Here is a 14,093-nt window from a genome sequence, read left to right as displayed (position 1 = left end):
GTGCTTTTTCATTTTGAATAAAACAAAAAATAAATAAATATATTAAGAGTGTCAATCAAAAGAGGAAGCGCAGATATTTTTAGTAATCTGTTAAAACCTTGAATAGAAATAGATCATTAAAAGTGATTTGAATCTGATAATGGCCCTGTTTTATAGTCTTCATTTATTTTTTCCTACTATGGACGTGAATGTGTGCAAGTGTCCAGCCATCTTCAGGCAGAATATTTCCTCTTGTGTTTGTCAGAAACTCTTAAAGGTCTGTGAGCACCTGAGGCTCAGTAAATGGTGAGTAAATGTTGATTTTTGTCTGAATCGTCCCTTTAATAGCTGTAGTTCCTGTAGGTGACGCTGCTCGTGGATGCAGACGTGTCCATCGGCAGAATAAAACAATCTGTCTGCATTTATTTACAGAGAAAGCTGCAGGAGAAATCAGCTTCTGCTTCACAAACACACACTGAGCTCAGGTAGAGGCGACAGTGTACTCACTCACACACACACGCACGCGCACACGTGCACACACACACACACGCCCGCACGCACGCACGCACGCACGCACGCACGCACAGCTTTAATTGCTGATAGTCTGACTTTAAATATCAGCCCAACTTTCACGCTTGGAAACACCTCGTGTGCGTTTCCTCTCAAACACTCTTACCGCCGCTTCATGTGTGTTTTCATGATCACACACACACACACACACACACACACACACACACACACACACACACGCACACACACACACACACACACACACACACACACACACACACAGAAGAGGCCAATTAAAGCGCAGAGAGCTAAAGGACTGCAAATCAAAGTCAGGGCAGGAATCTTGGCACCATTGCATCACACAAATACAAACTTATATTTAAAAAAAGAAAGAGAAATAAAGGTCAAGCAGCCTGTGATTTCTCACTCGTGGCACACTGCATGTGTTTTTAAAGACTTTACTCCAGAATCTGATCCAGAAACACTTGATTTTTTTTTATTTCCCAAGGAAAAACCCCTTACCTTCTGTATCACCGAGACATGAGTTTTAATCTGTTGTTTTAATAATGTTCAGATTTATTTTTGTATAATAAACCTAAATCCAACCTACTTGTGACCTTTAATGATGTTGTATGCCTGCTTGGGAGATGCTGTCTTGTAAGGGCACACTTTATATGTGACACAGACTGCAGCTCGTTGATTTGATGACAGTCAAATGAGGCCCGGCAGGTTTTCTTCTCCTTCTAGATAAGATCCATGTGATGAATTCTGATGCACACAGTTACTGAACATAAATGGAGAGTTTTTCCATGAACCTCTTGATAATATCTTAGTGATACATCATGTGATATTGTTATTGTGACTAAGGGTTAGGGTTAGTGTGATGTGAGATTTTTATTATATCTAAGATCTTATGTGCTGTCTTTTAAGGGCACTAGTTTGATATGTGACACAGACTGCAGCTCTTTGATTTGATGACAGTGAAATGAGGCCCGGAAGGTTTTTTTTTTCCCCTTTATTAGACCCATGAGATGAATTCTGCTGCATAATTTTATTGAACTGAAATGTAGAGTTTTTCCCTGAACTTCATCCAGGAGGACACAGATCTGCTCACTGCACAATACAGATCAATGCTTCACGCTAATTTTCCAGGATAATTATAAAGGTCTGGGAGCAGAAGTGCTGGAGTTCAGTTGTATCGGAGCCAGAGAAAGGCTTCGGCTCCATCGGTAACTCCGTCACGGTAAATACAGGCCTGTTTTACTCTCAGGAAACATGTCTAATGGTGTCAGAAAGGTCGCCGCTGAGCTCGCAGTGCTTTTGCGGATCTAAATGTTGAGTGTATGAAAATCATTAGGAATCTGGATGGCCACAGGCTTTTGGAAGGAAACGTTCACAGGCAGCGTCATTAAACACACACTCATATTATTGGACTTTAAAGAGAGAGTTCACACACAAATCAAAAGGCATTTTTCAGGACTGCTTGTGATTTCCGTTCGATACTACTTGATCCTAATTCTTATTGGAGAACTGCTACAAAACTGCTGTGGTTCATTCCGCTGTGGAGACCCCTGATTAATAATAAGGTTATCATGAGTTATATGAACATAAGAAAAAAACATCATACAGTAAATGTATTATTAAATGTTCTCATAATATATTACATTTTATTATATTATATAGTTTTTTATTATTTACAATTAATGTTACATTGTCACAATGTGTGGGTATAATATTTCTATTTATATTATATTATTTTATTTAATTTTTTATTATTTTATTTTGCTTTACATTATATTATATTATATTATATTATATTATATTATATTATATTATATTATATTATATTATATTATTATATTATATTATTATAGTATGTTATGTTATGTTATGTTATGTTATGTTATGTTATGTTATGTTATTTAATTTAATTTAATTTAATTTTATTTAATTTTATTTTATTTAATTTTATTTAATTTTATTTAATTTTATTTTATTTAATTTTATTTAATTTTATTTAATTTTATTTAATTTTATTATTTTATTTTATTTTATATTATTTAATTTATTTATTTTATATTATTTATTTAATTTAATGTTATATTATTTTAAGTTTTTTTAATTAAATTTTATTTTATTTTATTATTTTATCTTATATTATTTAATTTTAATTTATATTATTTTAAGCTTTTTAATTTAATTTAATTTATTTTAGTTTATTATTTTATCATATATTATATTATATTATATTATATTAAATTATATTATATTATATTATATTATATTATATTATATTATATTATATTATATTATTTTTCATTCATTCATGAATTTTCTTGTTGGCTTAGTCCCTTTATTAATCCGGGGTCGCCACAGTGGAATGAACCGCCAACTTATCCAGCATGTTTTTACACAGCGGATGCCCTTCCAGCCACAACCCATCTCCGGGAAACATCCACACATGCTCATTCACACACACACACACACACACACAAACACACACACTACAGACAATTACCCATGCAAACGCAGGGAGAACATGCAAACTCCACACAAAAACGGCAACTGAGCCAAGGCTCGAACCAGCGACCTTCTATTATTATATTATATATTTTATTATATCATATATTTTAGTATATTTTATTATATTATATATTTCATTTTATTATGTTATGTTATATATATTTATATTATATTATATTATATTATATTATATTATATTATATTATATGCACCAAATAAAATGTGTAACTTTCTAAACTAAAATGTTTGTTATCTCTTATTCATAGAAACAGATGTATTTCTTTGTGCATTATTTCACATAATATTATCATTGTCATTTATCTTCCCACCGAACCCCAAACCTTCAGCATATCTCCGCATTACACAAGTGATGAGCTCAGAGGATATTCTCCGGCTCTCTGCTGACGTGCAGGAATCAGCAGGTCTGAACAAAAACACGGCTCTCATTATTCCTATAAAACGCCAGCATTAATACTTCACTGCCATTGGACGGATCTCAGCATTAGCGAGCGCATTAACATAAAGAATCCATGAGTTTACCATCAGTGCTCTTATTAATCGCGATGCGTCTGAGTAATACAGTAATAGAGCGGCAGGTTCATAATTCATAATTGATGATGAACTGATGTCGACACACTGATATATAGAGGAGTCAGTAATGAATATATATCCAGCTGATCTGAGCGCAGGCCGAGGATTCTTATAGACCACAGTGTGTGTGTGAGTGAGTGTTTGTGTGTGCGAGTGAGCAATTATGTGTGAGTGTGTGTGTTTGTGTGTGCATTTGTGTGAGTGTGTGTGTGTGTACTGATTGTGTGAGTGTGTGTGTGACAGCGATTGTGTGTGTGTGTGTGTCTGTGTGTGTTTGTGACTAAGTTTGTGTGTGCGAGTGAGCAATTATGTGTGAGTGTGTGTGTATGTGTGTGCATTTGTGTGAGTGTGTGTGTGTGTACTGATTGTGTGAGTGTGTGTGTGACAGCGATTGTGTGTGTGCGTTTGTGTTTAAGCATGCGTGCATGCATGTGAGTGAGCTTGTTTAAATGTGCGTGTGTGCTCGAGGGTTTTTTTTGTTTAAATGTGCGTGTGTGCTCGAGGGTTTGTGCGTTTAAGTGTGTGTGTATGTGAACGCATGTGTGTTTGTGTGTGTGTATGTGTGCATCTGTGCAACCGTGAATGTGTGTGTGCAAGCAAGCATATGTATGCATGTATGTGTGCATGCATGGGAGAGTGTGTGCATACGTTTGTGTATTTCTATGTGTGTGTGTGCGAGCATTTGTGTTTAAGTCTGTGTGTGTGTGTGTGTGTGTGTGTGTGTGTGTGAATGCAAGTGTGTTTTCGTGTGTGTGTGTATGCATGTGGGCTAGCGAGCGAGTGTTTGTGTGTGTGTGTATGTTTGTGTGTTTAAATGTGCATGTGTGTGCGAGTGAGCATGTGTGTGTGTGTGTGTGTGTGTGTGTGTATGCATGTGAGCAAGTGTGTGTGCGCAAGCATGAGCATTTAAATGTTTGTGTGCGTGTGAGTGTGTGAGTGTGAGTGTGTGTGTGTGTGTGTGCGTGCGCGAGCGTCTGTTTGTATGTGTGTGTGTGTGTATGTGAGTGTTTGTATGTATGTGTGCATCCATGCAACCGTGAATGTGTGAGTGCAAGCATGTATTTGTGTGTCTATGTGTGTAGTGTGTGTGTGTGCATGCGTGTGTGAGCGAAAGTGCGTGTGTACATTTGTGTGTTTAAATGTGTGTGTGTGTGTGTGTGTGTGTGTGTGTGAGCGTTTGTGTGTTTAGGTATGCGTGAATGGAAATGTGTGTGTGTGTGTGTGTGTGTGTGTGTGTGTGTGTGTGTGTGTGTGTGTGTGTGTGTGTGCGTGCCAGCAAGTGTATGTGTTTGTGTGTGTATGTGTGAGTGTTTGCATGTGTGTGCATGTGAGCTAGTGTGTGTGCATATGTGCACATTTAAATGTGTTTGTGTGAGTGTGAGTGTGTGTGTGTGTGCAAGTGTTTGTGTATAAGTGTGTGTGTATGTAATTGTGTGTGTGTATATGTGAGTGTGTGTGTTTCAGTGCGTCCATGCAACCGTGAATGTGTGCGTGCTTGTATTTGTGTGTGTATGTGTGTAGTGTGTGTATGTGCATGCATGCAAGTGAGCAAGTGTGTGTGTGTGTGTGTGTGTGTGTGTATTTGTGTGTTTAAACGTGCATGTGTGTGTGTGTGAATGAGTGTGAGCGTTTGCATGTTTAAGTGCAAGCGTGTGTGTTTGTATGGGTGTGTGTGTGTGCGCGAGCGTGTGTTTGTGTGTATGTGTGTAAGTGTGCGTGGCTATGTTTGTGTTTAAATGTGTGCGTGTTTGTGTGTGTGCAGTATGTGTGGGCCAGCGCGTGTGTGTTTGTGAGTATGTGTGTGCGTATGTTTGTGTTTAAATGTGTGCATGTTTAAGTGTAAGTGTGCTTTTGTGTGTTAAAGTGTGCGTGTATGTGAGCACCTGTGTGTTTGTGTGTGTGCACTATGTGTGGGTCAGTGCGTGTGTGTTTGTGAGTATGTGTGTGCGTATGTTTGTGTGTTTAAATGTGAGTGCACGAGCTTTTGTGTGTTTAAGTGGTGAGTGTATGTGAGCACCTGTGTGTTTGTGCGTACAGTGTGTATCCAATGTGTGTCAATGTGTGTGTGCGCGAACAAGCGCTTGTGTGTTTGTGCATTAATGCGAGCTTGCGTTTGTGTGTGTGTGTGTGTGTGTGTGTGTGCAAGTGAGCTTGTGTGCTTTTGTGTGTATGTGTGTGTTTGTGACGGAGATCTGCATCTCACAAAGACACAAAGAGTAAATGAAGGCTAAACACACACTTGTACGTCTCCAGCGTGTCGCGGCAGAGCATCTTCAGGGAACACGAGACAAATCAGTGAAATAAACACTGCACCCCGAACTAACAAATGACCCAGATCAATATTAAAGAGCTTTATCTGGCCATGTTCAGCGCATCGCTCCACACGATACGCTCGCCTGTGGGTGAAATGCAGAATCCAGATGAAGAGATGTGTGTTACGTCTCTCTTTATGAGCATCGCGAGTGTGAAATCAAGATGGATGCTGCATTAATGTATTGTTTTTGGCAGCAGGACGGACGCAGTGTTTACCGCCGAGCCGTCTGATTGGCCATTAGAGCAGTTTTGTTTATTTACACACGGCCTTATCTGAATTCAGAATGTCTAATAATTAATTAGGAGGCTGGAGATGTGTCTGTTTATTTATTTGTTTATTTGTTTATTCGTTTGCGGATCTGTTTACTTATTTATTTACCTTTTGATTATTTAATGAATTAAAAATCCACCAGAGAGCGCGGGCTGTAAAAGTTTGAGGCGGCGTACAGTAGAATGTTTACAGCGCTGGCCGCCGTTTCTGTGGGCCGGTCTATGTAGGTTACCACCATCGCTAAGTTAATATGCAAATGGCCTTATCTGCGGGGACTCACAAACAGACAGCATTCTGATTGATTTAATAAACTGCTTTTATCTTTCAAAGTGTTAATTAGCCGAGATGGGCCGCGCTTTCAATCGCGCCTTTCTGCGCTGCTTAACAAGAGCATTATAGAGAGTCTGCGGCGCTGCGCTGCTCTTCCTACAGCTCTCTGACTGAGAGGAACACACTTTGATAAGTTTGACATTCAGAGTGTTTGTTTGTGTGCGTGTGTGTGTGCGTGTGTGTGTGAGTGAGTGAGTGAGTGAGTGTCTGCATTAAGTAAGTGAGAGTAAGAGGTGGAGTAAAGTAATATATACAGTGTGTGTGTGTGTGTGTGTGTGTGTGTGTGTGTGTGTGTGTGTATATATATATATCCCAGGCACTTTATTAGGTACACCTTACTAGTCCCAGGTTGGACCCTTTTTGCCTTCAGAACTGCCTTAATCCTTGGTGTCAGAGATTCAACAAGCTACTGGAAATATTCCTCAGAGATTTTGCTCCATATTGTCATGATAGCATCACACAGTTGCTGCAGATTTGTCGGCTGCACATCCATGATGCCAATCTCCCGTTCCACCACATCCCAAAGCTGCTCTATTGGATTGATTGAGCTCGTCATGTTCAGCAGTCTGAGATGATTGAGCTTTATGACATGCTGCGTTATCCTGCTGGAAGTAGCCATCAGAAGATGGAGACACTGTGCTCATAAAGGGATGGACATGGTCAGCAGCAATACTCAGGTAGGCTGTGGCGTTGATGCTCAATTGGTACTAATGGACCCAAAGAAAATCTCCCCCACACCATTACACCACCACCAGCAGCTGAACCGCTGATACAAGGCAGGATGGATCCATGCTTTCATGCTGTTGAGGCCAAATTGTGAGCCGAGCATCTGAATGTGTCAGCAGAAATGGAGACTCATCAGAGCAGCAACGTTTCTCCAATCTTCTATTGTGCAGTTTTGGTGAGTCTGTGTGAATTGTAGCCTCAGTTTCCTGTTCTTAGCTGACAGGAGCGGCACCCGGTGTGCTCTTCTGCTGCTGTAGCCCATCCGCCTCAAGGTTGGACGTGTTGTGTTTTCAGAGATGCTCTTCTGCAGAGCTCGGTTGTAACGAGTGCTTATTTGAGTTACTGTTGCCTTTCTATCAGCTGGAACCAGTCTGGCCATTCTCCTCTGACCTCTGGCCTCATCAACAAGGCATTTGCACCCACAGAACTGCCGCTCACTGGATATTTCCTCTTTGTCGGAGCATTCTCTGTAAACCCTAGATATGGTTGTGCGTGAAAATCCCAGTAGATCAGCAGTTTCTGAAATACTCAGAGCAGCCCGTCTGGCAGCAACAACCATGCCACGTTCAAAGTCACTTAAATCCCCTTTCTTCCCCATTCTGATGCTCACTTTGAACTGCAGCAGATCATCTTGACCATGTCTACATGCCTAAATGCATTGAGCTGCTGCCATTGGCTGATTAGAAATGTGCAGTTGGACAGGTGTACCTAATAAAGTGGCCGGTTAGTGTAGACTATGTAGAGGTGTAAAATGTGCAGCCAAATGCTCTGTAAAAACAGTCAAATACACAGTATTTATGTAAGATATGTCAAAGTTCCGCCAAGATTTATAACTTTTATACCAAAATTAATAACCAATTGTAAATATATAAACAAATAGAAACAATTTTTTTGATTAAAATAAATAAATAAATAAAATAAAAGACTGCAACAAACTGGTTTGTTGATTCCAGACTGGAATACGAAATCTATAGTGTGTTTAGTAACTCTATTAAAAAAACTCAGAGTGTACTCAGAGTATGAATTTTGGTGAACAAATTTTACAGTAATTCAATTTAAATCTACAAATTAAGATAGATAGCATGCACTAAACAATATGCTTTAATATATATTTTGATGTTTTATTTATTTATTTATTTATTTATTTATTTATTTATTTATTTATTTATTTGAGACGTGTTTTATAATCGGCGACGCAGTGGTGCAGTAGGTAGTGCTGTCGCCTCACAGCAAGAAGGTCACTGGTTCGAGCCTCGGCTGGTTGAGTTGGCATTTCTGTGTGGAGTTTGCATGTTCTCCCTGTGTTTGCGTGGGTTTCCTTCAGGGTACAAGTAAATTGGGTAAGCTAACTTGTCTGTAGTGTATGAGTCTGAATTGGTGTGTGTGGATGTTTCCCAGAAAAGGGTTGCAGCTGGAAGGGCATCGCCCCATAAAAAACATGCTGGATAAGTTGGCGGTTCTTTCCACTGTGGCGACCCCAGAATAATAAAGGGAATAAGCAGAAAAGAAAATGAATGAATGAATGTTTCATAAGCAAAATAGATGATGGTAAAAATGACGCCTTTTAAATGGAAGATTATCTGAATATTTCCACCCTCATATCTCAACCCGTACTGAAATCACATAGATTGAAATAAATGAGTAATAATTACGTTTCCATGCATTAAAACATGTCAAAAACATATTTAACTATTGGATTTTGTCCCCTTTTTTCACACATTTTATTTATTTAATCTATATTCTGCTTCAGGTGCCCACGCATGTGCATTACAATGCATGTCATGAAGACTCTAATATAAGAAAATGCCTATGACTTGCACTCTCACATGCTCATGTACATAAATATACTGTATCTGCATCTATTTATACACACAATATGGTGATAATATTTTATGCATTAGGAAAATATATTGTTTATATACAAAATCTAAAGTTGAAGTCAGAATTGTTTTTCTTTTTTAAATTTTTGCCCAAAAATGTTTAACAGTGCGAGGAAATTTTTAACCGTATTTCTGATAATATTTTTTCTTCTGGAGAAAGTCTTATTTGTTTTATTTCGGCTTAAATAAAAGCAGTTTTTAATTTTTTAAACACCATTTTAAGGACAAAATTATTAGCCCCTTTAAACTGTTTTTTTTCCCCTGATAGACTACAGAACAAATCATCGATATTTAATAACTCACCTAATTACCCTAACCTGCCTAGTTAACTTAGTGAAGCCTTTAAATGTCACTTTAAGCTGTATAGAAGTGTCTTGAAGAATATCTAGTCTAATAATATTTACTGTGTGTATATATATATATATATATATATATATATATATATATATATATATATATATATATATATATATATATATATATATATATATATATATATACATACATACATACATATATATATATATATATATATATATATATATATATATATATATATATATATATATATGTATGTATGTATGTATATATATATATATATATATATATATATATATATATATATATATATGTATGTATGTATGTATGTATGTATGTATATATATATATATATATATATATATATATATATGTATGTATGTATGTATGTATGTATGTATATATATATATATATATATATATATATATATATATATATATATATATATATATATATATATATATATATATATATATACACATTTGAAGTATATATATACATGTATAATCATAATAGTTTTAATTCAACAAAATATCAGCACATGTGAATACATTGCACTTCCGAATGGGAAACCCAGTAGTGAATATCAGCATCAGTATTTATAACAGACGTGTTTTCCAAACCTGGAAGATCTGGAGAAACAATCAGGATATTAAAGCAATCTCAGTTGTGATTTTTATATTCACCCACGAGGGAATCCCTGAAAATAGAGCAGAGCTACACCTTTCCCTTCGCTCTTTTCCCTGCGAGTGATCCGTCTGTTTGTGGCAATCGCTGCGATGATTTTTGATGTCTTCCAGTCGGACACTTCTAGGGAATATTTTCCTCTCCTCTATCCCAAAGCAATCAGAATAAATCTGAAGCGCATATTTTAATTCTCCATCTATCTTTGATGTCTTATTTGTGTGAATATTTCTCTTTCTGTCAGGTCCTGGTTGCACGTCACGCGCGGTTGGGAGGTTTTTTTTATTTTTATTTTTTTCATGCATCAAAGTAAAATCCCACATGCATAAATTCAAGCAAACATAAAACACAAAAGTAACTGAAAGACGGATAAACCAAGAGAGAGTCACACTCCAAAGTCAAGTTAAAACAGCGTCTCTGTTGTGCGTCTCTCCAATGATCGCGTGCACTAATTAGAGCAAAAACTATACGTCTCTTTAAAGAGGCATTCAGATGGAGATTATTTACCTTCTGTCAATCTAAAAAAAATTAAATAGCTAGAGAGCTGACATATCATACATAAAACTGACATTTTTATGATGTAAAAGTGTAAAGTTTGGTGTGTGTGTTCAGAATATAGACAGAATATAGGTGTAAAGTTTGGTTTGTGTGTTCAGAATGTAAACAGAATAAAAGTGTAAAGTTTCGTATGTGTGAACGGAATATAGACAGAATAAAAGTGTAAAGTTTAGTGAGTGATCAGAATATAGAAAGAATAAAAGTGTAAAGTTTGGTGTGTGTGTTCAGAATATAGACAGAATAAAAGTGTAAAGTTTAGTGTGTGATCAGAATATAGACAGAATAAAAGTGTAAAGTTCGGTGTGTGTGATCAGAATATAGACAGAATAAAAGTGTAAAGTTTGGTGTGTGTTCAGAATATAGACAGAATAAAAGTGTAAATTTTGGTTTGTGTGATCAGAATATAAACAAAATAAAAGTGTAAAGTTTGGTTTGTGTGATCAGAATATAGACAGAATAAAAGTGTAAAGTTTAGTGTGTGATCAGAATATAGACAGAATAAAAGTGTAAAGTTTGGTGTGTGTGAACGGAATATAGACAGAATAAAAGTGTAAAGTTTGGTGTGGGTGAACGGAATATAGACAAAATAGAAGTGTAAAGTTTGGTTTGTGTGATCAGAATATGGACAGAATAAAAGTGTAAAGTTTGGTGTGTGATCGGAATATAGACAGAATAAAAGTGTAAAGTTTGGTGTGTGATCGGAATATAGACAGAATAAAAGTGTAAAGTTTGACGTGTGTGATCAGAATATAGACAGAATAAAAGTGTAAAGTTTAGTGTAGGTTCAGAATATAGACAGAATAAAAGTGTAAAGTTTGGTGTGTGTGTGTGTTCAGAATATAGACAGAATCAAAGTGTATAGTTTGGCGTGTGTGATTAGAATGTAGACAGAATAAAAGTGTAAAGTTTAGTGTAGGTTCAGAATATAGACAGAATAAAAGTGTAAAGTTTGGTGTGTGTGTGAACGGAATATAGACAGAATAAAAGTGTAAAGTTTGGTGTGTGTAATCGGAATATAGACAGAATAAAAGTGTAAAGTTTAGTGTAGGTTCAGAATATAGACAGAATAAAAGTGTAAAGTTTGGTGTGTGTGTGAACTGAATATAGACAGAATAAAAGTGTAAAGTTTGGTGTGTGTGATGGGAATATAGACAGAATAAAAGTGTAAATTTTGATGTGTGTGAACGGAATATAGACAAAAAAAAGTGTAAAGTTTGGTATGTGTGATGGGAATATAGACAGAATAAAAGTGTAAAGTTTGGTGTGTGTGAACGGAATATAGACAGAATAAAAGTGTAAAGTTTGGTGTGTGTGAACGGAATATAGACAGAATAAAAGTGTAAAGTTTGGCATGTGTTCAGCAAATAGACAGAATACAAGTGTAAAGTTTGGTGTGTGTGTGATGGGAATATAGACAGAATAAAAGTTTAAATTTTGATGTGTGTGATCGGAATATAGACAGAATAAAAGTGTTAAGTTTGGTGTGTGTGATCAGAATATTGACAGAATAAAAGTGTGAAGTTTGGTTTGTGTGATCGGAATATAGACAGAATAAAAGTGTAAAGTTTGGTGTGTGATCGGAATATAGACAGAATAAAAGTGTAAAGTTTGGTGTGTGATCGGAATATAGACAGAATAAAAGTGTAAAGTTTGGTGTGTGATCGGAATATAGACAGAATGAAAGTGTAAAGTTTGGTGTGTGTGATCAGAATATTGACAGAATAAAAGTGTAAAGTTTGGTTTGTGTGATCGGAATATAGACAGAATAAAAGTGTAAAGTTTGGTTCGTGTGATCGGAATATAGACAGAATAAAAGTGTAAAGTTTAGTGTGTGATCGGAATATAGACAGAATAAAAGTGTAAAGTTTGGTGTGTGATCGGAATATAGACAGAATAAAAGTGTAAAGTTTGGTGTGTGTGATCAGAATATAGACAGAATAAAAGTGTAAAGTTTGGTGTGTGTTCAGAATATAGACAGAATAAACGTGTAAAGTTTGGTGTGTGATCGGAATATAGACAGAATAAAAGTGTAAAGTTTGGTGTGTGTGATCAGAATATAGACAGAATAAAAGTGTAAAGTTTGGTGTGTGTGTGATCAGAATATAGACAGAATAAAAGTGTAAAGTTTGGTGTGTGATCGGAATATAGACAGAATAAAAGTGTAAAGTTTGGTGTGTGTGATCAGAATATAGACAGAATAAAAGTGTAAAGTTTGGTGTGTGTTCAGAATATAGACAGAATAAAAGTGTAAAGTTTGGTGTGTGTGAACGGAATATAGACAGAATAAAAGTGTAAAGTTTGGTGTGTGTGATCAGAATATAGACAGAATAAAAGTGTAAAGTTTGGTGTGTGTGATCAGAATATAGACAGAATAAAAGTGTAAAGTTTGGTGTGTGTGATCAGAATATAGACAGAATAAAAGTGTAAAGTTTGGTGTGTGTGATCAGAATATAGACAGAATAAAAGTGTAAAGTTTGGTGTGTGTTCAGAATATAGACAGAATAAAAGTGTAAAGTTTGGTGTGTGTGAACGGAATATAGACAGAATAAAAGTGTAAAGTTTGGTGTGTGTGATCAGAATATAGACAGAATAAAAGTGTAAAGTTTGGTGTGTGTGATCAGAATATAGACAGAATAAAAGTGTAAAGTTTGGTGTGTGTGATCAGAATATAGACAGAATAAAAGTGTAAAGTTTGGTGTGTGTGTGTGATCATTTAAAGACTGCATTCAGGTTGAGATTGTTCACCTTCCGTCAATCGAAAATATTAAAAATGGGAAATAAAAAGTGGAGAGCTGCCACATCATTAGAGGAAATGTAACCTGTGCAATTAAAAGAGTGAAAAATGACCATGCGAGTGGTAAGCAGAAAGCGGCGAGTGTAACACCACTAATTATTGACTGTCCGCTCACGGCCGGCAAAAGCCTTCATTAGGACGCCTGAGCCTCTAATTTGTTTTGCTGTGACATTCATCATATACTGTCGGTAACCTTTAATTCATCTATTGTTAGCACTTTTGTGTGCTGAAGTAAGGGCTTGTAGTGTTTGTGAGCTGAGCGAGGATCACTGTAAATTGGCATTAAAGTTGTTTTTTTGTGCAGAGAACTAACATTTGGACTGATGAGGCTCTTTCTTAATTTCTCCAAAGAGCTGATGAAAAAAAAAAACAAAGACAAAGAACTGCATGAAAATAAGAGCTTACTGTCGCTGAAACAGGTGAGAAGAACCAGGATCTGCTTCTGGATCAGATGATGGATCTGGAGGAGACAAAAGAGAAAAGCAGAGCTCCAGCAAACAGTTTATCTGATAACACAACTAAATCATCACGTACTTGGATGTTTAATTAGTTTCACACTGGAAAAGTGCAGCTCGTATTTAAATAAAGTCAGTGTTTCCTTAAAACAAGTAAAAT

The 14,093-nt window shown here is 36.2% G+C and overlaps 1 long non-coding RNA gene across 7 annotated transcripts in view; it reads right to left on the bottom strand.

Annotated features, from left to right (window-relative positions):
• LOC141386151 (uncharacterized) overlaps positions 1-14,093 on the bottom strand; it is a 304,261-nt gene that overhangs the window by 151,152 nt on the left and 139,016 nt on the right. For all 7 annotated transcript variants that reach the window (XR_015492954.1, XR_015492957.1, XR_015492956.1 and 4 more), the window contains exon 3: positions 13,884-13,938. This is a non-coding gene — a long non-coding RNA (uncharacterized LOC141386151). The remainder of the gene's footprint in view (positions 1-13,883; positions 13,939-14,093) is intronic.

This window comes from Danio rerio, chromosome 6 (assembly GCF_052040795.2).
Source record: "Danio rerio strain M-AB ecotype USA chromosome 6, GRCz13ab, whole genome shotgun sequence".
Lineage (NCBI taxonomy): Eukaryota > Metazoa > Chordata > Actinopteri > Cypriniformes > Danionidae > Danio > Danio rerio.
Note: the sequence above shows the minus strand (reverse complement) of the source record. Positions and strands in the feature narration are given on the sequence as shown.